The sequence below is a fragment of the Crocodylus siamensis genome, chromosome 1 (genome assembly GCF_052110815.1).
Source record: "Crocodylus siamensis isolate JL-2025a chromosome 1, ASM5211081v1, whole genome shotgun sequence".
NCBI classification, from domain to species: domain Eukaryota; kingdom Metazoa; phylum Chordata; order Crocodylia; family Crocodylidae; genus Crocodylus; species Crocodylus siamensis.
Genome location: NC_143395.1, coordinates 162,557,678 through 162,585,628, shown reverse-complemented (window position 1 = coordinate 162,585,628; position 27,951 = coordinate 162,557,678). Strand labels below are relative to the sequence as shown.

Genomic DNA, 27,951 nt, shown 5'->3' with positions numbered 1-27,951 from the left:
GCCACTTCATAAAGCCAATTCCTTGGAAATCACTGGTGCCATAATTAGATTTGAAGATAATATGATCTTTCCCTGCCTTCAGTAGCAAATCAAGGAAAAAATTAGAGCAGTTAGTTCAGTCTGGGGGAGTCAGAATTTGGCTTGTTGGCTCTACAGCACAAATGTGATAGAGGCTGATATTGGGTAGATGGCGGGGGGGGGCAGGGGCAAGGAATCATACTGATCCCTTACTTATATGCCTTGAAATTGCCTCCCAGGCTTTTTATGTGCCTAATATTAGAATTAACTAATAATGGGAGCCCCCAAATAAGGAGTAAACTATTAAATATTTTGTTATGGTGAGAAAATGAGCAAACCAGCAGGGGGAATTACTGATAGTGTCTGATTCATGTTGTCTTTATAATCCCAGCTAAAGTTTCAGCAGCCCAGGAAGATGAATTGCCCACTCTAACCAGCACACAGATCAGCATGGGGTTTATTAGAAGCACACTATCATTTAACAATGTCAGGAGTATATTTATTATTAAGCAGTACACTCTACAGTCTAAATGGAAAGTCATTATTCCTCCTCAGACACCAAACAAAGTACGTTTATAATGTCGAATGGCCACTATATCGTATGCTTGCATGAACTCAAATATAGGTTCCATTTTACTGGACCTCAGGGCTCTCTTAGGTTCAGCCAAAGCCAAATAAAATACATAATTATGCTATCTAAGAGAAAAATCATATAGCAGATATTAATTTTAGTCCTACAAGTGCCCCATAAAACACTGTGCCAATTCCCACCATGCCTCCCTCAGAAAAGGAAAACAGATTCTGGATAGAACCCAGAAGGACTTGTTGAAAGTGACTATATTTGGTGTGTAGTGTAAAAAAAGCAGAGAATTCTGTACTAGAATCATAGGGCAGCTATACATGTGATAGAGCTGTACTCTAAGGCATGCTAATTAGCACGCATCAGAGCAGGCTTGATTAATTAAGTCTGTAAGAGTGCTGGATCATGCTAATTAGTGCACTCTAGCAGCCTCCGTGTGCCATGTCATGTGTCTTCAGCAATCTTGCTTTTCAAAATGGTGGCTGGGGTGCTGAATACACATGACACTGCAGGTGTTTTAATTAGAGTGGGTCTCAGAGCTGCTTTTTGCTCTCCCTACCACCCTGGAACATCTGTATAGATGCCCTTATGGACTAGCTCTGGCCTAACATCTTAGCTTCCCCTTGTTACATAGTTGCCTACCCACAAATCAAGTAGAAGGAAGAGGAGAAGAATTTGGCCTATAGTTTGTTATGGACCGAAGTCCAAGAACTGTCTGAGGGAAAGGATGGGACCCACAATACCCTGATGCCACTTGTTTTGGCAGTAGGGGCAGGGTGAGAGATTTAGGGTACTACTAGTAACAGATGGTATATATGGCAGGGCACTGTTGGTGCCTGCCACTTTAAGACCAAAGCTAAGCAGCCATTTTAGTTCTCTGGCTGCCTATATAAAGAGCTCAGTTCCCTGCTGGCTGGGGAGGTAGCAACATTACCTGGTTGCAAGGCTGCTGGAATATCCTGAAGGTAAGGGAGGAGCTGTAGGGGATGGTCAGGAGGCTCCTGGTCCTGGGTATGACCTAAAACTGCACCCTGCCAGGAGTGGGTAGCCTGGTGGGGCTCTCAGTGGTGCAGGAGCCCCCAGGAAATGCCAGGCCAGTGATCACCCCAGTGAAAGGCAGGTAGGGGTGCCTTAACCCTAGCCCTCACCTTCAGGTGGGTTTATGTAACATTGGAGAGTAGGGGCCAGGCATGGCTCTGGCCACCGGAGCCCTGCGGAATGCAATACCCCAAGGAGGGAGAGTTGGGGCCAGGCATGGCTATGGCCACCCGAGCCCTGTGGGGGTGCAAGACCCCAAGAGGGGAAGTTGGGGCTAGGCATGGCTATGGCCATCTGAGCCCGCTGGGGAGTGAAGCCCCATGGCCCCAAGTGAAGGGCTTAGATGAGTGGCCCTGAGTGAAGGGGACAGTGTGGAACTCCAGAGAAGGGGCAGAGATGGGGAGCCCCAGTGACGGGGGAGAGGAACAAGAGGGCTGAGGGCCCAGTACATTTTTATACACATAGTGTTGCCCCCAGAAGGGGCCAGAGTAAGATTAGACCCGGTCGGATAATTGACTGGCCACTACCCCGGTGAGAGTCACGGGAGAGACCCAACAGATGGTATGTTTGGCACCCAAGGAATGGACTAGCTAAGCCTATGGCCTAAGGGGCCTGCTCCAAGTGGGCGGGGGCAAAGCAGCATAAGTTGGTGATGCATGAAAGAGACCCCATGAGAGAGGGTGGAGTGTGTGAGGCCCGAGTGAAAGGTAGGTGGTATTAATGTGCATGTGACTGAGGCCTGATGGCATAGCCTAAGCTTGCTCTGGAGGTAGGCCAGGAGCACTGTAACAGCTGGATGCCATCCGCGAGGCATGGGCTGTGGTGTAAAGGAGTTTTGGAGCCGCAGATAACACCCTCTGGCATTGGGCATAAAGTGGGCAGCCTCCCACCTTAATTAACAACTATTGAGAAAGAGGCAAGGCAGGCGAGTCAGGTGGGAGGTGTGCTCAAAGGCAAGTGGGGAACCTAGCACTGCAGCTAGGTGGGGAGCCCCACTTTGCCACAGTATAGTAAACTTTAACAGGCACATTAAAAGACTTTCAGATTAGTGGGAGCTACATGCAGACATCTGAAGTCAGATTTTGACCTTGTGTATTCCAATGAACTATCTATCTTTGAGGTGGAACATGGCCATCATTTTGTTTTTACCCATTAACATGCGTTATGTGGAAGCTCTAATATCATTTGATACCTCACTTGTACAGTGAGGGATAGAGGCTTTGTCATACTTTCAGCCCAATTTTGTAGAATAGGACCATGTGGATCTTTCAAAGAATCACCAGTTTCTGGCTGTTATCTTAACCACATAACTCTGAACCTTTTGTAATTCTCCCATTGTCCCACCTTCAAAGGGAGGAATACAGTGGCAGTTTATTTTGTTCCATACTCTGTCCAGTTTTCATGGTTAGGGTGCCTCACTGACAGGTGACTGGTTAGATCCATGAGCAAAGTATGGAACTGAGCAGAATTGGCTTTCCACACTGAAAAAAAATCTCTTCTTTTTCGCTCCTTGAGGCCTTAATAGTTTTAACTTTTACTTGTCTTCACTCCTGAGTTGCTGGGAGATGTGTTAAGATAAGCTTTCAAAAACCCAGAAGCTAATCCACAGAGTAGGTTCAGGACCAGGGCAGACACTGTGGGGACACAAAAGACAACACTTGCTAGCAGGCATTTTTATTGTTCATATAAAAATATGTTGTAAAAACATAAACAAATCTCTATAATTGGACATGAACAGACATGCAATTTACAATGCATTTTTCTCATTTAAATAACCTTGGAGGCAGAGAAAAGACCTACATTTCAGTTAAGACACTAGCCTGGGAGTCTGGTGATCTGGCCTTTATTATCTCCTCTTTACCAGTCTTTCTGTGTAACCTGGAACAAATCAGTTCCAGGTTTCCCAGCATGAATTTTGGAAGGGTACTATCTGATTGGCTGAGACCCTGAAATAGATTTCAGGAATGAGGAAAACCTGCATACAGCTAGCAAATGGTGGCATAATGTCTCTTTTCTTGGTTTGGCTTGCTGAGGGCTGTTTGGGTTTGTGTGTTTGAGTGTGTGCTTTGAGCAGCTGAGGGGACCGATTACTGCTTGTGTGTGAGCAGGAGCCCTAACAAAGGGGCCTAGCCAGTCCAGGCCCGGGAGAGGTATATACGGAGACAGTCCAAGTGACTGGGAAGAAGCAAACAGGACAGTTTTCAAGCAGTTCGCTTCCCCTCTTTGAAGGGGAGCCTGAAAGGTAAAATGCTTTTTTTTGAATAAGTTATTAGGACTGACTAACCTATGTAGTTTTATCTTAGCAGCTAAAACTCAACAGCTAGACCAAGACTTAAGCCCCTTGTTTAACTAGAGGCGAGAGCGAGGGGGAGTTTGCTAGGGAGTTTCCTTGGAAATGCTCACATTCTTTCACTGCGAGCTTGCTGAGAAGAAGAGAAAAGGGAACCCTTCAGATCAAGGAACAGCAAACAGGTCAGCTACAGAGGAATTACCGTATTTTTCGGACCATAAGACGCACTTTTTTCCCCCCAAAAGTGGGGGGAAAACGAGGGTGCGTCTTATGGTCCGAAGGTGTGTGTCCCAGGGAGACGGGGCGGAGCTTGCCCGCGGAGGCGGCGGAGCCTGAGCGGGACACCTGCCGCTTGTTTATGCTGTGTCCCAGGGAAACGGGGTGGAGCTTGCCCGCGGAGGCGGCGGAGCCCGAGCGGGACATCCGCCGCTTGTTTAGACCGGAAGCCGGCGCCCGTGCCGGTGGCCGGGAGCCGGCAATAAAAATGGCCGGCTGGAACAGACGGGGCAGGAGTCCGAAGGAGGGACTCGCTGCCGCGGAGACTGAGGCTCCAGGAGGGGTGCGTCTTATGGTCCGGTGCGTCTTATGGTCCGAAAAATATGGTAGCTAGGGAAGGTCAGCTTGGAAAGAGAGGCAGAAAGCGAGAGGCAGCAGATTAAAAGACCCAGAGACCTGGCTGGAGAATGTTGCAATGCCAGAGCTACTGCCACTTCCAGCTCTTTCTCCAGTTGTGCCTGTAAGGTATCTATCCAGGCAGGATCACACACCGCTGAGGCTTCCACTTAGGTCCTGGTTTGGTGCTGTGCAAGCTGTGGCACAGATTCTTTCCAGTGGGGGCGTGCCTGCAATGTGAGCAGTCCCTTCTGATGGTGTCCCTCAGGGAAACAGCAAAAGAGCTACAGAAGGAGGTAGCAAGGCTCCAAAGCATCCTCCACCATGAGGACTTAGGCAATTCCATGCTGGAGGAAACCTCTGGCAGTCCTTCCTCCACAGTCCAGAGGTGGTGCTAGAAAAGGAAGAGGACACGTACTCCCAGGAAGGTGGAAACTGGAAGCTTGTGTCTTCTAGCAGCAAGAAGTTGTCATCCCCATGTGCAGAGGCTTGCCTGGAGAACAGATATAGAGCACTAGCAACAGAGGCAAAGGAGCACATTGCATTGGTGGAAAAGGCCAGGACACAAATCCCCAAGGTGGGAAGCACTGAGACCGCTGCCATGAAGAGGAAGCAATGGGTGATGGTAGTTGGAGACTCCCTCCTGTAGGGGATGGAGAGATCCATCTGCCGGCTTGACCTGCTGGTCCAGGAGGTCTACTGCTTGTCTGGAGCCCAGTTCCAAGATGTCATGGAAGGATTACTGAGACTCATCCAACCCTCTGACTACTACTGCAAGCTGCTTATCCATGTGGGCACCAATGATATTGTCAGGGGTGACCCTGAGCAGATCAAGAGTGACTACCAGGCTCTGGGTGCAAGGGTGAAGGGGGCAGGAGCACAGGTGGTATTCTCCTCAATTCTTCTGGTCTAGGGGAATGGCGCAGGCAGGAGTGATCCTGCAGATCAATGCATGGCTGCACAGACAGTGTCACCAGGAGGGATTTGGCTTCTTCAACCATGGGATGTTGTTCCAAGAAGGATTGCAAGGAAAAGATGGGATCCACCTGATGAAGAGAAGGAAGAGTGTCTTTGCAGACAGTCTTGCTAACCTAGTGAGGAGGGCTTTAAATTAGGTTTGGAGGGGGATAGAGAACAAAGCCCTGAAGTAAGTGGAGAAGCAAGGGACCTGGAGGAAGCAGAAGCAGGAGGGGGAAACAGGGAAGTCCTCATTCTTCCTGAGAAACTAGGGCGATTGGCTAGTCTCCTCAGATGCTAGTCACACAGAGCCTGGGATTCAAGCAGGAAGAATTGGAAGTCCTTGTCCAGTCAAGGAACTGTGATGTGGTTTGAATAACAGAGACTTGGTGGGATAGCTCACATGACTGCAACACTTATGGATAGGTACAAACTGTTTAGGAAGGACAGGCAGGGGAGAAGAGGAGGAGGAGTTACACTATATGTAAAAGAGTTGTATGATCGCTCAGAGCTCCAGTATGAAACTGGAGATAGGCCTGTTGAAAGTCTCTGGGTTAAGATTAGAGGAGAGAGCAACCAGGGTGCTGTTGTTCTTGAGACAACTACCAGACATTTCCAGATCACAGGCCCTGGTTCTCATGGGGGACTTCAGTCAGCTTGACATCTGCTGGGAGGGCAGTACAGCAGTGCACAGGCAATCCAGTGAGATTTTTGGGGGGAGTACTGGGGACAACTTCCTGATGCAAGTGTTGGAGAGACCACCTATGGGCCATGCTCTTCTTGACCTACTGCTCACAAACAGGGAAGAATTAGCAGATTCATAGATTGTTAGAATCTGGAAGGGAACTTGCAAGGTCATCAGGTCCAGCCCTCCTGCACTAGGCAGGAAAGACAACTGGGGCTCAGGTGACCTCAGAAAAGTGACTGTCCAGTTTCCTCTTGAAGATTTTCAGGGTAGGGGATTGCACCATCTCTGGAGGGAGTTTGTTCCACAATCTAGACACCCTGCCTGTGAAGAAGTTTTTCCTAGGATTGAGCCTGAAGCAGTCTTCCAGAAGTTTGTATCCATTACTCCTGGCCTTTCCCATGGGTGCCCTGGTGAACAGTTGTTCACTGAGATCTTGATGTACTCCCCTGACACAGTGGTAAGCTGCTACCAAGTCCCCTTTCTGCCTTCTCTTCTTTAGGCTGAAGAGACCAAAGTCCCTCAGCCTCTCCTCATATGGTTTGCCTCGCAAGTCTCTGTTCATATGGGTGGCTTGTCTCTGGACCCTCTCAAGTTTTTCCACATCCTTATTGAAGTGCAGTGCCCAGAACTGGATGCAGTATTTCAGCTGTGCTGAGTACAGTGGAAGAATCACTTCCTTGGCTTTACATGAGATGCAACGGTTGATGCATGCCAAAGTATTGTTTGCCCTGCTGGCTACTGCATTGCACTGAAAGCTCATGTTCTTGAGATGATCAATTATTATCTCTAGGTCCCTTTCAGCCATGGTACAAGTCAAATTGTCACCACATAGCCTGTAGGTATGCTGGGGATTATTTGTCCCCAGATAGAGCACTTTACACTTCTGAGTGTTGAACCTCATCTGGTTCTGATTTGCCCACCTCTCCAGTCTATCCAGGTCCACCTGTATTTGCAGCCTATCTGCAAGTGTGACCACACTCCCTCATAACTTGGTGTTGTCCATGAACTTGGCCAGTGAGCTCTTCACCCCCACATCCAAATAATTGATAAAGATGTTGAAAAGCACCAGACCAAGCACAGACCCTTGAGGCACACCACTGGCTACTTCTCACCAGGACAAGACAGATCTGTAGGGGGGTGTAGAAGTGGATGACAAGTTGGGCAGCAGTGACCATGAGATGATTGAATTCAGGATCCTAAGGAAAGACAGGAAGAAGAGCAGCAGAGTATGGACCCTGGATGTCAGAAAAGCAGATTTTGACTCCCTCAGGGAACTGATGGGCAAGATCCCCTGGGAGTCCAGTCTGAAGGGGAAAGGAGTTGAGGAAAGCTATCTGTATTTTAAAGAAACTTTACTGAGGGCACAGGAACAAACCATCCTAATGTGCAGAAAGAATAGCAACTGTGGCAAGCTACAAACTTGGTTTAGCAGAGGACTCTTCCATGAGTTTAAACACAAAGAAGAAGCTTATAAGAAGTGGAATCTTGGACAAATGACTAGGGAGGAGTGTAAGAGCATTGCTTGGGCATGCGAGAATGAAGTCAGGAGGGCCAAAGCACAACTGGAGTTTCAGCTAGCAAGAGACGTGAAGGGTTTCTACAAGTATGTCAGCAATAAGAGGAAGGTCAGGGAAAGTGTGGTCCTCCCTGAATGGGGGAGGCAACCTAGTGACAAATGATGGGGAAAAGGCTGAAGTACTCAATGCCTCTTTTACCTTGGTCTTCACAGGCAAGGTCAGCTCCCAGACTACTGCATCAAGCAACACAGTTTGGGAAGAAGGTGTGCAGCCCTCAGTGGTGAAAGAACAGGTTAGGGACTGTCTAGAAAAGCTGGATGTGTACAATTCCATGGGGCCAAATGCAATGCATCCAAGGGTGCTGAAGGAGTTGGCTGATGTGATTGCAGAGCCACTGGGCATTATCTTTGAAAACTTGTGGTAATTTTGGGAGGCCCCAAATGGCTGGGAAAAGGCAAATATAGTTCCCATCTTTAAGAAGGGGAAAAAGGAGGATCCAGAGAACTACAGACCAGTCAACCTCACTTCAATCCCTGGAAAAATCATGGAGCAGAACCTCAAAGAAACCATTTCTAAGCACTTGGAGGAGAAGGTTATTAGGAACCAGCATGGATTCACCAAAGGCAAGTCATGCCTGACTGACCTGACTGCCTTCTATGATGAGATGACTGGGTCTGTAGATATGGGGAGACCAATGGATGTGGTATACCTTGATATTTAGCAAAGTTTTTGGTATGGTCTCCCACAACATTCTTCAAGGCAAGCTAAGGAAATATGGGCTGGATGAATCAACTGTAAGGTGGATAGAAAGTTGGCTGGATTGTCTGGGTCAAGGGGTAGTAATCAATGACTCAATGTCTAGCTGGCAGCCAGTATCAAGTGGAGTGCCCCAGCAGTCTGTCCTGGGGCCAGTTTTATTCAATGTTTTCATTAACGATCTGGAAGATAGGATGGAATGACTTCTCAGCAAGTTCACCAAGCTCTGGGGGATAGTAGATATATCGGAGGGTAGAGCTAGAATTCAGAGTCTCCTAGACAAATTGGAGGATTGTGCTAAAAGAAACCTTAAAAGGATCAATAAGGATAAGTGCAAAGTCCTTCTGAAGGACAAATTCCATGCACTGCTACAGCCCGCAAACTGCCTGGCTAAGCTACAGCTCTGAAGAAAAGGATCTGGAGGTTACAGTGGACAGTAAGATGGATGGAAGTAATTATTCCCTTCTATTCTGCACCAATGAGGCCACATCTGGAGTTCTGTGTCCAATTTTGGGCCCCCCACTATAGAAAGGATGTGGACAAGTTGGAGAGAGTCCAGCACAGGGCCACAAAAATGGCTCAGGGGATGGGATACATGACTTCTGAGGAGAGACTGCAGGGACTAGGTTTCATCTGCAGAAGAGATGACTCAGAGGCATAGGCAGAGGATGGCCAGGGCTAATGGGACTCAGCCCCCGCAAATGTGGGGCAGCAGGTAGGGCTGCAAGACAGCCTAGCCGCAGGCTCTGGATGGCTGCAGCAGGGGTGGGGAGGGATGCACACACAGCCAGGATCACAGCCCAGCATATGGATCACTGGCTGCCCAGCATGGCAGGGAAGTATCAATCTGTCTATTCCGTGAAGGGAAAGAGGCTTGGGTGGGGGGCAGATCAAGGCCCCCACATTGAGGGAGGGTGTGGGGCGGAGGCAAGGTCTGCGGTCAATGCACCCCATCTCTGATTGTCTCACCACCCGGCCTGGCCGGGGCCTCATTTGCCCCTGCCTCTGCCCCACGCACTTCCTCACTGCGGAGGCTGCGATATGCCCCGCCCCACCCCGCTCCTGTGACCCTTCTCCACAGACTTACCTGCTGGGCATGAGGGGGGGAAAAGATGTTGCATGCACATGCGACATGCTCAGCCCTCCCCCCCCCCCCGCCCCACATATAATTTTTTCTTTGTCCGCCTATGATCAGAGGGCATGTGATAGCGGCTTTTAACTACTTGAAGGGTAGTTCCAAAGAAGATGGACTGTTCTCGATGGTGGCAGATGATGGAACAAAGGAGTGATGGTCTCAAGTTGCAGCAAGGGAGGTTTAGGTTGAATATTAGGAAAAACTTTCTCATTAGGAGGGTGGTGAAGCACTGGAACAGGTTACCTAGGGAGGCTGTGGGATCTCTAGCTTTCAAGGTTTTTAAGGCCTGGCTCGAGAAAGTTGGGGATGGTCTTGCTTTGAGCAGGAGGCTGCACAAGATGACCTTCTGAAGTCCCTTTCAACCCTTTTTGTCTATTATTCTATGATTCAGGGTTTGGAAAATGGCTAGGAAGGTATATATTGTACCCAAACTTCTTCAGTTCATTCTCACTGACAATGGTTGGTTTGTCCTTCCCTATTCAAAATCCTACTTTGGTTTCTCCCAGTACACATCAGCCTGATTATCACCACCGATCAGTGTGTAACTATTCCCAAAATTCTTGTAAACTTGTCCATAAAAGTAGATTTGATATCATTTTGACAGGAATAATTCCCATCTAAGCACGATAAACACCTCTCACACTTTGATAGCTTGGAGTTGAGCTATGCATAATCTTTACATTAATTATGTCATTACAGTTTAATTGCTGCAATTACTAGTCGCATCACTTTCTCCCAAACCATCGCTGTCATTATGGCCTTCCAGCTCAAGTAAATGCTATCACACATGTCACCAGTTTACCACCCAATAGGGGCAATATTTGCCTGTTTTCCAAGTGTAAAGACATAACTCTGAAATAAATATTCGGTTTCCTAATGGTGTTTCATATTGTCCAGTCTAATCACCATCTTCTCATGTCTCTACACCACAGCTGACCATTTTGTAACAAATGCTGGTGCTCATTTATTGTACTTTGTGAGATTTTTCATTGTACATGCGCCTTCAAGCAGTATCATATGTGGCCATATTATGGGGGTGCAAAGAAATGGTATTATCAACCTTGAACACGTTTGATACACAACCTGATTTGTCACTTGTGTAGCCATTTACATCTGGGTAAAATGAATGGGTATGAAGTGTCTCCACTGTGATTTTGAGCATGCTTCACATCTTCTTTGTAGAGGTGGGTGTAGGTACACAAGGTGCAGTGAGGTGGAGAAGCAAATCTCTGGATCTTAAATTTAGAACACATAGGTGGTTTTCAGTCTCAGGGATTCCCAAGAACATCATACGCTTGACTCAGTGGTAAATACATCCAACAGTGAATGCCACGGAAATATAGTAATATACAGCCAGTTAAAATAAGAAGTAAAGAATCATTTCAGGGGAAATGTACTGTAGGAAAGCAGAATGTGATGAACTTGTGTCAGAATCTGATACATCTATTCATGGTAGTTTCAAGATCATTTGAAAACGTAGATCTTTGTCCTAGTCATTAAGATGATTTCATAGACATTAGGGCGGGAAGGGACCTCGGAAGATCATCGAGTCCAGCCCCCCTGCCTGAGGGGCAAGAAGTCAGCTGGGGTCATAGGATCCCAGCAAGATAAGCATCCAATTTGCTCTTGAAGGTGTTCAATGTAGGTGCTTGAACCACCTCCAATGGCAGGCTGTTCCAGACCTTGGGGGCTTGGACAGTAAAGAAATTTTTCCTTGTGTCCAGCCTGAAACGGTCTTGCAGGAGTTTATAACCGTTCAACCTCATCATCCCTTGGGGCACTCCGGTGAACAGACGTTCCCCCAGATTCTGGTGGTCACCCCTGATAAACTTATAGGTGGCCATCAGATCACCCCTGAGCCTGTGCTTTTCCAGGCTAAAGAGCCCCATGGCTCTCAGCCTGTTGTCATAAGGTCTGTTTTCCTGAGCTCTGATCATGCACGTGGCTCTTTTCTGAACTCTCTCAAGCTTCTCCACATCCTCTTTGAATTGTGGGGCCCAAAACTGGACGCAGTACTCCAGCTGTGACCTCACCAAAGCCGAGTACAAGGGGAGAATGACGTCCCGGGATTTGCTTGAGAAGCATCTATGGAAGCAAGCCAGCGTTTTGGTCGTTTTACTAGCCGCAGCATCACATTGAATTCTCATGTTCATGATACCGCCAATAGCTACAGTACTTTTTAGCATCATTCTGGGCACATCTACATGTGCTATTAATGCACTTTGAGCTTACTGCACAGTAAAATAAGGCCCAGTAAGCCTACACATTTCCCTGTTGTGAGCAAATTTGCTCCCAACAAGAGCAGTCCAGTGCAGGGCTACTCCTGCCTTGCTCTGCTTCCCTACAGCAGCCAGGGGGAGCTCCAGGTGTCCCCAGGTGCCAGCCTCTGGCTGGCAGGGGCACTGGGGTTAGGCCTAGGCTCCAGGGGGTGGGGGAAGCTGTTCTGCCTCCAGGGCAGTTGCCTCCCAGGCCTGTGCCCCAGTTGGCAGGGACAGATGCTCGGATACCATCCCTTGCCCCTGAAAGATGCTTGTTTCTCAGCGACTGTTCCAATCTGCCAACTGGAGCAAGGACTCAGAAGCAGGCAGCTGCTCTGGGCAGTGAACAGTGTCCCAGCCCCGACTCTAATCTGCAATTTCTCTTGGTCAGTTATCTACACATACGCTATTGTGCAGTAGCTACTTCGTAGTAAATCTACCTGTGTCTAGAGGTAGTAGCCAACTACTCAGTAGACTATTTTACTGCACAATAAATGCTGCACAAGTGTAAATGGTGATGCTTTACTGGGCAGTAGTTTAGTCTACTACACAGTAAAGCATCTTGTGTAGATAAACCCTCTGACATGTTGGCAGAGTGATTGTTTAGTGCAAGGAGTACAACCTAGTTGAGCCACTTGGTGCTACCTGTGCCATGGAAGTGTTCCCTGGGAGGGTAGCACAGAATCATAGAAAATTAGAGTTGGAAGGGGCCTCAGGAGGTCATTTAGTCCAAACTCCTGCTCAAAGCGGGACCATCCCCAGCTAGATCATCCCAGCCAAAACTTCATCTAGCTGGGTCTTAAAAACCTCTAAGGATGGAGAGTCTACAACCTTGCTGGGTAACCTGTTCCAGTGTTGTACTACACTCTTAATGAGGGAGTTCTTCCTAACCTAAACTCTTCTTGCTGAAATGGAAGCATCTACTAACCCACCTCTGAAACTACTATATGGCCCATGTGGTGCATCTCTGCATCTGATGAAGTGGCTCAGCACAAGGAAACACATTTCTCATTGCTCCAAACTTCTGACACCAGAACCAAATTTAGCCCAAGATGTTACAGCTACATCATTTTGACATTCACAGCTGTGTAAGTCAAAAGTTTCAGGATCAGCATTATATCCTTGTGAGTTTTTTTTCACTGAATTCAACTCTATTTTAGATAATGTCACAGGACAAGGATGTTGCCATGGGAGGTTATTAATCCTACTGTTAGAACACCCAGAGAGAAATTCTTGGACCAGTGCATGCTCCTTGTGGGTTCCTGGGCAGCTGAGTATTCTGCACTTCTGTTCCAAAGAGGGAAGGATTTGGTGATGTAAAGTAATCAGCCTTCTGTAAATTTGGCTGGCTCAATTGACAACAGCAGCCAAAAGTCAGAAAAAAACCTCATTGCCTTAAGTACAGGAATCTTTTAAAATGCACCTTTGTGCATCAGCAGGCTTCTGATTGGCTTAAACTCATAGTGTAAATATCCTCTAATCCAATCAGCATCAAATTGTCTACTACAAGCTCCATCAACAATCATTACTGCGCAACATACATCAGGCAATGAAACTTGGCATTTATCTAACACTAGGAGATCATTATCCAGTGGCAATGTTCTTTATACCATTGACATTATGTCTTAAATAAGGGTCAGCCAACCAGCTGACTGTCTAGAGCTTATTTCACTATAGATGCTAAAACCAATATTAAATAAAAAATGCAGCCTCCCAAAAACTCTTGTAATTTTCAGTGTAATGGGCTTGGGTTTTTTTTCCCTTTGCAATGATGAGGCTGTATGCATAGGTCTGGAAATTTCCTTACAATAGCAATCACTCTACTGGGAGTTCTTATTGCTCTTGTTACATTCCTTTAAGTTTGCTTACACATACAAAAATTATTCAAGCAAAATCACTGCCGATCATTGTGCCAGTGAGAGTGATGTTAAGGTGGCATCTATAAGGACTCAGTTGAAGGCGTATAAACCACATTTATAGTATTCTAAAGCAGTTCGGGGAGGGGCTCATTCTTTGCATGTTTGCCTTCAAGTGCTCAGAAAGAGAGGTATCAATTACAGAACATAGGTTAGGGTCACTTTAAGTCATCCAATGATGAACATTTATGCCATGTATAACTAGCTTTTTAAAAGGCACTGTTCTGTGCCAGCAGTTACCTGCTGTATAGATAATTGTAAAACAAACTCCATATTCCAGTTGACACCCTTTCTAATTACATCTCACCTTCATTAGGCTATTAAAGTGATAAATGCTAGCAATTACATCGAACCCTAGTGAAAACACTCTGTCTTTGACATGCACTGACTACAGCATGAGTTATTTGCCCAGGAGCCCAGCAGAGCTCCACTAGCAGAGGGAAGACATGCCCAGAACAAAAAGCCGTCAAGACAAAGCTTGACTGATCATCAGAGTGCAGATGACTGGAAATTTCAGACGTGGTGTCAAACATTTTAGCTGGAATGGACTGCTCTCCTAGGAGTGAGTGGCAGGTTCTTTTTATTTTAATAAGGTCTGTGTGGAAATAAGTGAAGGGATTTGGAATATGCCTCAGAAGATCTGGTAGGGCTGGTTTGAAGCAAAATGCAGAGGTCAGAAATTACTGGGCACTTTCCTTTTGTACATCTAAGTTCTCTCATGTGACTGAACCTGTTTACATACCCAGGCTTTCATTCACATGTGTATACACTCTCCTGTGCACATGCAAGTATTGCCACATGTGTGCTGTTGCATGCATGGCATCTAGCAAGTGCTCACCCATTTTCCATCTATTCGAATGGATTCTGTCATACATGCATCCTTTTATACATGCATGCACATAAATCTCATTATAAAACAAGTCATTGTTTTTTCCCATTTGAGCAGGATGTGATGCAAAGCAATTCACTGATAAGTTTCTAGTTATAAACTTATTGCTTTGGGTATGGAAATCCACATAGGATTTTCTAGATAATGGAAGCACCTGGCTCCTTGTTGTCCATTATTAACAAAACTATGGAGTACTGGGTTTCCCTTCTGGCCAATTCTTAGAAGTGCCATCTTTTAACTGACAAGCCTTTCTTTCATGTTTCCAGTTAAAAATGTATGACTGGAGAAACATAGGAGAACATAGATGACCCTGAAGTGCACCCACAATTCCTGAAAAAAAATCTCTTCTGAGTTGATGTACTGTTATGAGGTTCAAGTTTCTTCAAAATATGGGGAAGGTGAGGCAGGAGCACAAGCAAAGATGGACATGAGGAGGATATGGCTTAGCAGGAGAGAGCAAATGACAGCAGGACATAGGAAGTAGGGCTGTGCGAAGCTTTGGGTGGTGATTCGATTCGGAGGAGATTTGGCAGCCTAATCTCTGAATCCAAATTAAATCAGGGGACTAATTAAAAGGTCTGAATCAATTTCCAAAGATTCAGAGAGCTTCGATGATTCAGACAGTCCCCGGTGGCTCTAGCATGGAGCTGCAGCCAGACTCGGAGCTGGTAAGTAGGGGCTGGGGAGGGGGGTTGGAGTGGCGGGGAGAGGGGACCATCGGGAGACCCCAGTCAGGCCCCATTCCTCCCCACTCCCACAGCCCCCGCCATGGCTGCCCCGACCACCTCAGCTCCCGGTGTTTTAAAAAAAAGATCCCACTCAGCAGGTGCTGCTGGGTGGGGGGGGGGGGGCGATCCCCACTACCCACACTGTGTGGGGGGCTTTGCCATGAGCCCCCTGACTCCCCCCCTCCCCCAGTCCCTCCCATGACTGCCCTGCCTGCCCCAGCTCTGGCTCTTTAAGGAAAAAATTAGAAAAACCCTGGACTCACTGCTCAAGAAGTGCCCTTGGAGTTTCGGGGGGCTCATGCAGAGCCCCCCACATGGTGTGGGGCAGTGGAGGGCAGTGGGGATCACCCCCCACCTGGCAGGAATGGTGAGTCTGGGGTTTTTCTTGTTTTTTTTTCTTTAAAGGGCCGGAGCTGCAGCAGGCCGGGCAGCCATGGTGGGGCTGGAAGAGGGGAGACTGTGGGGGAGTGGTGGACAGTGGGAATTGCCTTCCACCTGGCAGCACCTGGTAAGCTGGGCCTTTTTCTTTTCAAAGTGCCTGAAGCTGGAATGGGCAGGGCAGCCATTGCTGGGACTGGGAGAGCAGGCAGGGGATGGGCCTGCCTGATTCGGATATTTGGCAGCAACTGAATCTCTGAATGAGATTCGGCCGAATTGATTTGGGACAATGATTCAAATCATTGAATTAAATCGCGGTCCCTCAAATTGGCCGAATCCAAAGTGAATACTAGCTGTTTTGCACAGGCCTAATAGGAAGCTGCATATGGCATGCATGGGACTGGTGGTCCAACTAGTTCAGTATCCCCCTAGTACTCTGAAGCTTAATTAGGAGTAGAGGGCAAAGAAGAACTGGAAAGGAAAGAGAGAAACATGGATGGTGCTGCACAATGATCCTGTTTTTAAGCACAATTTTGAATGCAAGTTTTTCATCTTTGCACCAAATATTCTTGGAGGGAGTAAAGGGCCAGCTGTGACGCCCTCACAAGCCAGCAGGACCACTTGTGGAGTAAGATGTGGCTTGGTGAGAAGAGCAGAATTGTATTCTAGCCCAAAGTTAACTGCTTGCAAATTTGTTTTTTGATTGTCCATGGGACTGTCAGGCTTTAAAAAGAGTTGAAAAAAAGTTCAGCCTTTTGAAATGTCATCGTTCTGCCTCTATGTGCTCTTCACATAATATCCCAGAAACGGCCATTCAGGAAAACCACATCCTATTGGACAGCATGTCAAACCTGTGAGACCTGTGTCAATCTGTATGCCAGTCTCTTTCTAGCAGCTATCCCATAGAGCCTCTAAGTCCTAATATTGTTAAAATTAATGGAGAAAGTGGCCTGTTGCTTCTGAGGCCCTTGGAACAGAAAATCCCCAGTTTCATCCCACTGTCAGCTGCAAATTACTTTGCACACAGGGAATCAGCCTGAAGACATGAAATCACTTTGACACCCCTGTGCCACATTGTCCGATGTTTAACCTTTTATTGTATGTACATCCATTTGTAACAGTAGCACAGAATCTGATTTTAATCAAGCAGCAAATTGCATTTACATACCGATACTATGTTGTATTATTGCTGTATGGTTCATCTGAGCAATAGGATGACCAGTGAGTAGGACCAAAATTACTCGCTCCTGCAGGAAAAGAAATAAGCCAACCCCAGTGCTGTGTGTGTGTGTGTGTGTGTGTGTGTAATTTGTAAGAATCATAGTTATATAAGTTTTTACTTTGAAGTTTTACATGTTCATCAATTATCCTCCTTGGGGATGGATAGGAACAGCGGGAGTAGAGAATAATTGTTGAACATGTTGTGAAACTTCCAAATGAAAAACTTGTGCAACTTTGCTTCTTATAAACTTCCATGTTGTGGAAGTGTAAGAGTGATGGTGTAGCTGTGATGGTCCAGAAATTATGTGAGAGGCAAGAATTTCTTAGATTCATGTATTTTACTGGCCCAGCTATGTAGCTGGGATAAAGTTAGACAACCTTTTGAGTGTGAGGCATTCTTTGCCTAGTCTCTGATCACAGACCTTACAAAGAATGCCTTGCATTCAAAAACGTGTCTAACTTTATCCCAACTACATAATTGGTCCAATAAATGATATCGCCCTGAGGAATTCTTGCCTCTCACATAAACTTCAATTTTTTTTTAAGTTTACACTTGACATGGCCATCAGCCAGGATTATTTCCCAAGCAAGCATACTCAAGAGGGTCTTGCTAACCTTCCCAAGATGGACAGAGTTTGAAAAGTTCCCTCCTTCAGTACAAAGCAGCTATATGTGCATGACTTTTTTTCAAAAATATTTGAGGAAGTCCTTTTTCATGCAGCCAGATATAACACAATCCCTTTTGTGGCTGCCCTGGCAGGAACCTATAGTTCTAGTTTCCTTCTAGTACTGCTACAGATAATGGAGGTAACAAAAGAGACTTTGGTTCACAAGCAAAAGAACACGTGTCAGTAGTGTGTGCTGGAACAAACTAGGGACTGGCCATCCAGAGCAGCACTCTGGCTGCTTGCCAGGTTCCATCCTGCTGGATCCTTGTACCGGCCCCAGCCTCCTTTACCCCTACCCAAGACAATTCGCTATGCACCGAAGCACACATGCAGGGGCGTGCGATGGGGCACAAAGCAATGGCACAAATTTGTTCCACTGCTATTTGCGCCTCTACAACTGCACATGGGGACCTGCCCAGAGATTTCAATATGTGGAGTCTCTTTTTGAAGAGGTCATTCTGTCAAGGGAACAAGGTGATCAGCTCCATATGTAATAAAAATCGATAAAGAATCTGTCATGAGCAGTTTCATCACTTTTTACTGTAAGTGAGCTGCCTGTGAAGAGATCGAGATTTTCCTGGATTTATTTGCTATTTGCAATTACTTGCTGAATGCTATCAATTAGTAATTCTTGGTTTATGGATTTTTCAGTTTGTAAGCAACTCAACGCAAGTATTTTATATTCAACATCTGAACTGTGGTGATTAGCTGGACTGAATACATTAAGGCACATGATGTATTTCTGTTCCCTGATTAAATGAATAACTTTTTAATATTTTGCAACGCTAAACGTATATGAGGTATTAAAACCCTTATGCTTCATGGCATAAGCCAGCCACTAGTAATTTGGGATTAGGAAGAAATGTGCTTTATGAACTATTTATTGTAAAATGTCTGTGATGGAATTTCTTTCACCTTCTTCTGAGTTAGGTGCCTTATACCATGATCATTGCCATAATGACTACACTCTGAAAGTGCATTAAGCTACCTGACCACCATCTGCTATGCATTGTTTGTGCTTTTAGCCTCTCAACAGGAGGAGAAGCATGTGCAGTGGAGTGTAGAGTTCTCCTTTTTGTTATTACATACCTGATACTATGCATTTGTTAGAAATGAAAAAGTCTTTTGAAGCATCTGTTCCTAGCCACTCATAGATAGCAGACTGAACTAAATGGACCACTTCTTCTTCATCACATCACCTTTTGATGTTAAAACTCATTATTGTAAGTCCAGCATTTGCTTTTTGTGACTATTCTGCAACATTTACATATAAGGGTGGATCCAGGATGGTAGACAGGCTGGGGTGCAGCCACATCCCCTTCAGTGGTGTGGTATGTATGCAGTGAAAAGATGATCTAGGGTCGTATTTGAACGTGACACAATCTTTTATGAAGGTTGAGTATAGGCCACACAGCTGAAGAGGTGTGGCTGCACTTCCCCTCCTCACCCCCACTCCTGGATGCCAATGAGCTCTTTGAGCTTACTGGCATGTCAGCACAGCTCCAGCTGGGAGCCCCATGCCTGCTTTGAGATCTGTAAACATACTGGCTGGTCATTATGGGCTATGGCCAGACTCCCTGTTTTCCCACGGCTCTGGAGCTCAGGGGGTGGATATCACTGATGTTCATTATTCCTCTCCCTTCTTCCCCCTACCTCCCTGCTGCATTCAGTGTCTGGGAAAAAGGGGAAAGGGAATGAGCAGTAGTGGCACTCAGCACCTACTTTCACTCAGCTCTGGTGCCCAGGTGCTGAAGATTGCTGCTGCTGCTCATCCCCTTTTCTCTTGCGGCTGAATTCAGCCCAGGGTTGCTGAGGAAGGGCATGGGGGGAGGGGAATGGGGAATGCTGCTTACCCCCTGGACTCCAAAGCTTGAAAGCAAGGTGTAACAGGGAATCTGAGCCCTGTTACCAGGAAGCAGGGCCATCCCTTTAAATCCAGAACCTGCTGGACGCAGCCGGCCAGTCAAGCAGGGGTTAAGGATGGAGCTCCTGCCAGCTGGTCAAGATGCAGCAAGGGGAAGGCCAGAACCATATAAACTGCAAGTGGAGAAGGCCAGAGAAGCAGCAGAGAGGGAGAGTCCCGATGATTATGCAGCAGCTGCAGCAGCCTCGTTGGGAAGAATACACCACACTGTGAGAGAAAATCACAATTACATAAAGTAAGCGGGCACTTTGCCTCTCTTATTTTTTTTAATTATTATTTTCATTATATAGCTGTAGAAGCTTATGGCTTATGTCTGATGTTAAAAAGAAATGGTGGTTTGTGGCTAAGGTTGTAGGGGTGGAGGCAGAGTTCCCCCTAAGGTGCACCCGTGCTCAGCCGCGCACAAGTACAAGTTTGGCCACGCACAAACTTTTTCAGGCTGCACACCTGCCAGGAATGAAGCTGGGCTGTGACGTGGGACACTTAGTAAAGGTAAGCTCCTCCCCTAGGTGGGGGCTGGCATGGGGTCCACCAGCTCTGGGGAACTGCTCTACTCCCCTGCATCACCTAGGAGAGCGAGGATGCATTTGGAGTCCAGGCTGGGGAGTGTAGCACTTCCCAGAGCTGGTGGAGCCTGTGGAGCAGTTCCCCAGAGCTGGAGGAGCCTCACTCGGGGCAGGCAGCGGCTCCTCCCTGAGGTGAGGCAAAGCAGGGATGGAGGCTGAGGTGTGGGCTGGCACGGGCTCTGCTGGCCCCGGGGAACTGCTCTGCAGGCTCCAGGAAGTTCTCCACTCCCTAGCCCTGATGCCATGTGCCTCCTCACTCCCAGAGGCAATGCAGGGGAGTGGAGCAGTTTCCAGGAGCCTGTGGAGCCTGTACCAGCCCCCAGGCCCCAGCGGAGCCTCACTCAGGGTAGGCAGGCTCCAGCACCCCAGGCTCCGGCTCCAGCCCCCAAGGCCCCACTGCCTGCCTCGGGGGTGAAGAATGAGGAGCTTACCTTTTGTAAGTGTCCCATGCCACACCAAAAGGGGGAGGCAGGACCGAAGCGGCACGTGCACGGACTGCTACTCCTTAGAAGGAACGTTGGGTGGAGGAGGCCTCATTAGTGCTGAGGGGCACCGTGATAGATGGCTCAAGAAGTCCTGCTGCACTAGGGTAGAGCACTAGGGCTATGAGCCCAAAGTCACTGAAAAGGGAAAGAGGAGCCTTGAAGCCAGGTCCTAGTGGGTGCACTTAGGCGAAAGGCCCTAACTACAGAAAGAGGGGAAAGCCAGAGGTGTCTGAGGCCTCAACAGTCTGGCACCACAGGGGCACACAGTGTAGAAGGGCCAGTGAGCCTGGTGTCATGGAGAGTATGGGACAGAGGGCCTTGAGCCCAAGCGAGTTAGAGCTAGAGCAGCAGAGTCCAGCCCAAATTAGTTGGTTTCGACTGACAGGCCTAGCTAGAGAGAGATGAGGTAAGCCCATAGCGGTTGAGATCCCAACATAAAGAGAAATTTATAAAACATCTGTGTGGCATGGGGCAGGTCAAAGGGGAGGTAGGAGCGTGAATTTTTTCTCTTAAGGCAACACCTCATTATCCTATGGGTGATAAGCCTGGAACCTGTCTGGGAACCTGTGGGTCAGCCTCCCTCTTTCTTTAGAACCAAGTAACATCAAGTCATGGCAGGCGAGTAAAGGCAGGGGAGTGGGGGGTGGAAAGCTGATCCCCAAAGAAGGAAAATCCAACAAGACTTGACGGGGGCACACTTACCAGCATATTTTTAAAAAAATGCAGCCAAAGATGGCCCCCTGTCACACAAAGATTCTGAAAAGACTCTGCACTGACAAGCTAGTGATCTCACAGTTCTTTTGAACTTGCAGAGCTCTAGGCAGGAGCTGCTGCTGACACACCAGTAAGCTCAAAGAGCTTGCTGCATATGCAATGCACAGCCAAAAGGGACTGTGACCACACTGCTGCACCCCCTCTGGATCTGCTCCCCCCCCCACACCCCCCAATCCACCTGTTTGTATGCAATATACTGTTTCTGCAAACATTCCTACTTATATACTCACTTGCAAGGAGGTTGGTGGAAACCTAACACAATCCACTGAAAAATAAGAAAGAATATTCATAGAGAATTTAGAGCAAGATTACTACTTCCTAACTGTATAGTGGCACAGAGATATTGATTTAAACTCTGACATACATTGAACCTCTTTTTCAGCACCAATAGTGCCAGATTTTAGAAAATTAATGAAGTCAGGGCTTTGGAAGCTCCTAGACACAGTAATCTCTTGACAGCTTAGATTTTTTTGCCACTTTCTGCCAGTCTAGTGAAACCAATAGGGACTGCAGGGCAGCAGCGGGGCTTATTTTTTGAGGCCACAATACAGCGGTTCATTTCTCTACCCTAGAGACCCTTATTAAAACATAACTGTAATGTAGTGGGGGGAGCAGAGGCAAGCCGCTTGGGGCTCTGTGTAATCATGTACCCTGTATTGTTCTATCATGTGCCTTGGATTCACTTGAAGTTCATATTTGGACCCTAACCAACCTTCTATGAAACTGTGTACTCATTTCCAATCCCTCTTACCTTGGCACATCTCCCATTAGTCTATGGAGAATGGAGGGTTTCAAATTAGCGCCAGAGGTATTTTTACCTGACTCATTCCTCTAAAGGATTAATGGACAAGCTAAGCCAAGGCAGAATTGAAGCCAGACTATAACATTTGAATTGTGCTTGTGAGACTCAGGTTGTGTGAAGTTAGCATGGATATGAACTTGATAACTCTATCCCCACCTGGGCTCCGAGTCAGGTTCCATTGCTTAGACACTATACTGAATGCAGTGTGGCTCTCATGAGCCTTGATTCATAGACCTGACTCAACAAAAGATAATAGAAGTTTCATAGCTGTTAGGGGCTGGAAAGGACCCTACAGATCATTGGGTCCAGTGTCCCTGCACTTGGGCAGGAACGACTGCTGGGGTCAGATGATTTCAAGATGCTTTATGAAGATCACCAGGGTGGGTGACTATATCAACTCTGGGGGGAGCCTGTTCCAAACCCTTGGTACTTGACATGTAAAGAAGTTTTTTCTTATGTCTAGCCTGAACTGATCTTCAATCATCTTGTGCCCATTATATCTAGTCTTCCCCTGGGAGGCCTTGGTGAATAGTTACTTCCCCAGACCCTGATGTACTCCCCTAATATACTTATAGGCTGCCACCAAGTCCCTTCTAAGTCGTCTTTTCTCCAGGCTAAACAGTCCCAAGTCTTTCAGCCTCTCTTCATATGACCTTGTCTCTAGGCCTCTAATGATGCGTGTTGCCCTCCTTTGGACTCTCCTGAGTGTCTCAATATCCTTCCTGAAGTGTGGCACCCTGAAGTGTTGCACAAGGGGCCGTTCGAGCTCCTGGAGGCTAAGTTCCAATTTGGTCCCCAGAAGTGAGTCACACCACAAGCCACAGAGACAAAGCCTTTATTGCTTGCAAGCAGGTCGGCCTGGAGTCATGAGACTCAGATCAAAGCCGACTCCGAGTGCCTATTCTCCATTGCTTATATACTCGATTACAAGGTATTGGAAAATTCCATTAGCGCAGGCGTACTTTGGGTTACATAGTTGCGAAATTGGTTGCAAAGCTTGGGACTTTCTAGCCGTTAGCTTGTGGTTTGCCTTCTCACGCAACAAAGCGGAAGACCAAGTTGCAGGTGCTTCTTTGGTACATTCTTGTGAAAGCATGAGAATAAGAGTAAGCAGTTCTAGCCCCAGCTTGTCCCACAACTGGACACGGTATTCCAGCTGTAGTCTCACCAAGGCCAAGTAGAGTAGGAGGATGACATCTTTAGCCTTGCTTGAAATGCCTTGGTAGATGCAAGCCAGTGTTGGATTAGCTCTGCCAGCTACAGCATTGCATTGGTAGCTCATGTTCATTTTGTTGTGTATCATGACACCCAGATCTCATTCAGTGGTGGTGCTGGCAAGTGTAGCACTGCCGAGCCTGTAAGTGTGTTGTGGATTATTTCTCCCCAGAAGGAGCACTTTGCATTTCTGTGTATTAAATGACATCAGGTTGAGGTCTTCCTACCTTGCAAGCCAGGCCAGCCTGTAGTGCCAGCCTGTCCTGGAGTGTGACCCTGCCCTGTCCTGCCACGTGCCCTGCCAGGACAGCTAGGGCCAGTCTCCATGGCAACCCAAGCCTTGTGCTATCACAACACAGCTGGGGCTGGGGTCTCCACAGAGAGTGGCCCCAGCTATGCAGACAGGGACTGTTGGGAAATGGAGTCTGGCTGCCAGCCGGATCTGCCATTTAGCCCACCCCTGAGCTACAGCTAGATGGCGGGAAACTTTAAGGCTTTCAAATATTAGCAAATATTTGCTTTTCAACAAGGTGGAAAAATGGTATGAAAAGCAGGGCCTGCACTGGGGAGGGGACATAGGCCTAGAAAAGTAGCTTTGAGAGAAGAGTTAAAAGTGCCTCTCTTGAAAAACCTTTTTCACTTGTGAAGAGGACAGGGATTCTTTCTTGTCAGATAGTGGCGAAGGGGAGCCACGATGCAACTGGCTGTTTGCAACTATTTCTTCTCCTTCTTGAAGTTAGCTTGTCCATACACTCCACTACAGTCTGCAAAGTAGACATATCTTTTCTATGCTCATTTATGCTTGCAACTCGTGCTGAAGTGCTCAATCAGGGCTAGGGCAAAATTTTTTTAGGAGATGCCCAAGACGAATCATATTCTTTTCCCAAAGGCCTTGGAACTATTGAACCAGCTCCAAAGCCCAGTGAAATTAATGATAGTTTTCCCATTAACTTCAGTAGTCTTTGAATTAGAACCTAAGAAAAAGAGCTGTTTTGATTGGACACCTAGGTAACCTGATATATTTCTGTTCTTCAATGGGATAAACATTACCCTCAGGCAGGTTTCAGTGTCTAACTCTTGCAATCGCACCTTCTGGATTCATTTTCCTACGTAATGCATTCTAGTCATTTACAATTGTCTCTTTAAAAAATACATGTTTCCAGAAAATCTTAGTGAATGCCTTGAAGAGCTGTAATGGCTATTAGTAAGAAATTTTAGCAGTATTCACTTCTCTTTAATTGCCAGTTTGTAATTTGCTGAAGTTGGGTAGTGACAAAAAGTCATTACCTTTTGACTTTGATTCAGTTTATAAAACCACCGAGATGGTGGGACTTCACTTCCTCAGTGAATCACCACTGCTATTCTCACTCTTGTTGACAGCAAAAAGGCTAACCCCTGAATAGGCCTTGAGAAACAAACAACTCAGTTTCCCCTCACTGTGCTTTGGTGCATATTGGTGAACCTGTTCTGCAGATAAAAGAGCAGGCCCTTGAGTTCAGCACTGCCAAACTGGCTGTTCCATTGGCAATACGCTCAATAAGACACAAGAAGAAGAATCCTTCTGAACTGTGTGTTTTATGATAATCACTTGGTATTTCATGAGTATAGAATGACTATGCTCATTAACCAAACTCCCAGAGATTTATTAAGCAGCTTGGTTAGTAGAAGAACAGTTAAAGATTAACTGCTCTGTGACTGGCCTCTGCTTTTTATATACCCAGTTGTTAAAGTACAATAAAATGTTTCTTAATCGTTTATCATTTTGGCACAAAATAATTGTTTGTTATTACCATTTGTATTACAGTAGCTCCTAGAAGCCCCAGCTAGGGATCAAAGTCTTACTGTGCTGGATACTTTGCACACATAATAAATAGACAGCCCTTGTCCCAAAGAGATTACAGATTCAGGAACTTATATTAAATAATTTTCAATTTCTATCTATGATGATATTGTCTTTCATACTCTCTCTCTTTCTGCTTATGGCAAAGTGACAACCCAGATGTTCACTATAAAGCATCCCTGTTGCCTTTCTTGTTTTGCTGTGATGTTCTCCATAGCTTATAGTTAATAGGAACATCTCTAGTGTTCACGCTAGTGAGTTATATAGGAAGCAGAAAGTTCTGTCAGAGAAAATGAAGGTAATGCTTTGTTCCTGGAATCTGATCCATCACACACTGGTATTTCCTCCTCAGTACCATTCCCTTTCGCTCACTAAAACACATATCGGGTCAATGCATTACAGTTGATTCTTCAGTTAATGGCTACTGAGGCTTGGTTTCAGTAAGTTGTAACAAACTCAGTAATTGAAAATCAGGATGTAGGAGTAACAGCTTTATCGTCATTTCAGCACATGCATGCTTACACACAGATACAAATGCAGAGTTTCGCCTCTTCTGTAATAAACGGTACTTTATCCAGCATGATGGCATACTCTCATTCCACAGTAATGAGCATGGTATTCAAATAGAGAAATCAGTATGCTGATGGTTATTTAAAGACAGGCAAGTGTCTGAGCTTCCATGTGTTTCAGAGGTGGAGCATACACATTTTCTGGTCCCCTCTAGGAAGAAGCAGGCTCCAGGAGTAATGCTAAGAATGGCTTGGATGAGTTTTGCCTAACTCTTTCTCTATGGATTGGTAGATCTGTTCTGTACACTGCCAGTGATAACATAGATCCTTCCTACTTTTTCACCTCTTCATGGTGCACTGAAGGTGCTGTTACAGGTTACCTTTAAACCACTCAAAAACTGGAATGCTAGGTGGTGTTAAAACTACAACAGTTTCAGAGCAATCGCGGGTTAAAGCTTAACGTCATCTCTGACTTGCACAACTGTGACTTGCCACAAGAAGGCCTGGTGAGTAGGGGAGTGGTCAAGACCCAGGACTGGATCCTTCTTCTGGAAGCCGAGGCTGGGGGTGGGGGTGAAAAACAGCAATAACATGGGGCATTTCTACACACACATTTGTCTGCTCTAATACACCAGAGATCCAGCACAGGCACTTGTATAAATAGTGAAAAGTGTGCCAGTGCGCTTTGAACTAAAACACCTTTGATGTGTTTTAGTTCAAAAGCGTGCCACTGCTATTTTCTCAGTGCTGACATAAACATTTCACTGTTTATACAAATGCATGTGCCGCAGTGCTGGGCGCTTTTAAAAGTTTGGGGGGGGTTAGAGGTACCATGCCATGAGCTCTGATGGTGGGATGGGACAGCATAGAGGCCTGCAGCTAAGCTTCATCCCCTGTCCCCCCAGCTGTGGATGCAGATGGCAGGTGCTGGCTCTGGGCTCAGGCACAGGGGTGGGCCAGAGGAAACTCTGTAGGCTTATGCTCCTGCTCCCGCTTCTGCTTTGGCACCAGCCATTGCCCAGCTGCAGGGAGTGCATGTGTGTGTGTATGTGAGTACACGTGTTTGTGTGTGGTGTGCAGCCCTCAACAGCTCACCAAAACTCACTAAGTGTCCCTCCAGCCCAAACAATTGCCCACCCCTGCTGTAATACCACCCTGAGTCACTGTAAGGGGAACTCAAATAGCTGGGAGAAGTAAAGGCACGTTCTCTTTTGCAGCAGCTGCGTTAGGACAGAAATGCCTGGTTTTCTGTCAGCTTTGCTCTGTCCTAAACCTTGCTGTGTACTCCCATCTCATCTTTCACGTTAGCCTTTGATTAACAGACTTCAGGTGCCTTTTTTTATGCCAGAAGTGTTTACTTTTTGGCTCTCTCACATTTTCTGCACTAGAAAAGGTTAGTGATGTAAATATGAAAGATTAAGGCAGAGTGGAGCACTATCTTTTGTCTTCCTGGCTCCATGAGAGGCTTTGCTCTTAGTCCCCTGACATGGGACTACACTAATTCCACCTACCCAGGTACAGTTCAGCCTTTTCCTCCCTGCATCCATTGTGTCCTCAGGCTTATCCTGCTGTGCCTTGTCACTGCCCACACGCTCTCCTTGACCTTTAGGATGCACTGAAATTATCTTCCATTTTCCAGTCCTTTACTGGATGAATTGACTTCCAGGGACCTGGGAGAGTAGGTCACTTATTCCATTCCTCCTTAGAAAATGTCTGAGAATTATATTGCATTTTTATACCCCAGTTACACAGATATGCTCTGCTGCCAGGCCAGTTTGTGAGAGTTGCATTAAATCTCACAGGGCTCTGTGTTGGGTCACAAAAGAAGAAAGGCTTAAATGTCTGTTTTTTCCAAATGGAGAGATCAAAGGTAGACTATGCAGTATGGTTATGCTAGTACATGAAAATGTAATCACTGGCCCAGTTTGAAGGACGGCAGATTTTCTGAATCCGCTGTAAAAATATAAATAACAGGGGGGAAAAAAAATAAAAATTATTTGAAATGTCTCTGAGAAGTGTCAAAAATGTTTGCATGGGGCAATGTGCTGTGATAGTCTTATCCCCCTATATGTGCTGAATCCCTAGGTATTTGGTTTATCTATTTAAGGTATTTAATTAATACCTCAGATAAGGTACTGATCATTCTAGTACCTAGGAACTGATAATGCGTAGCTGAGGGAGAACTGC

General features: G+C 46.5%; 1 protein-coding gene across 1 annotated transcript in view; it reads left to right on the top strand.

Annotated features, from left to right (window-relative positions):
- Positions 1-482: 482 nt before the first annotated feature.
- The window catches only part of CAPN13 (calpain 13), a 133,656-nt gene continuing 106,187 nt past the window's right edge, over positions 483-27,951 (top strand). Inside the window, exon 1 of the mRNA XM_090047294.1 lies at positions 483-3,878. The gene's annotated coding sequence lies outside the window, so the exon portion shown is untranslated. The remainder of the gene's footprint in view (positions 3,879-27,951) is intronic.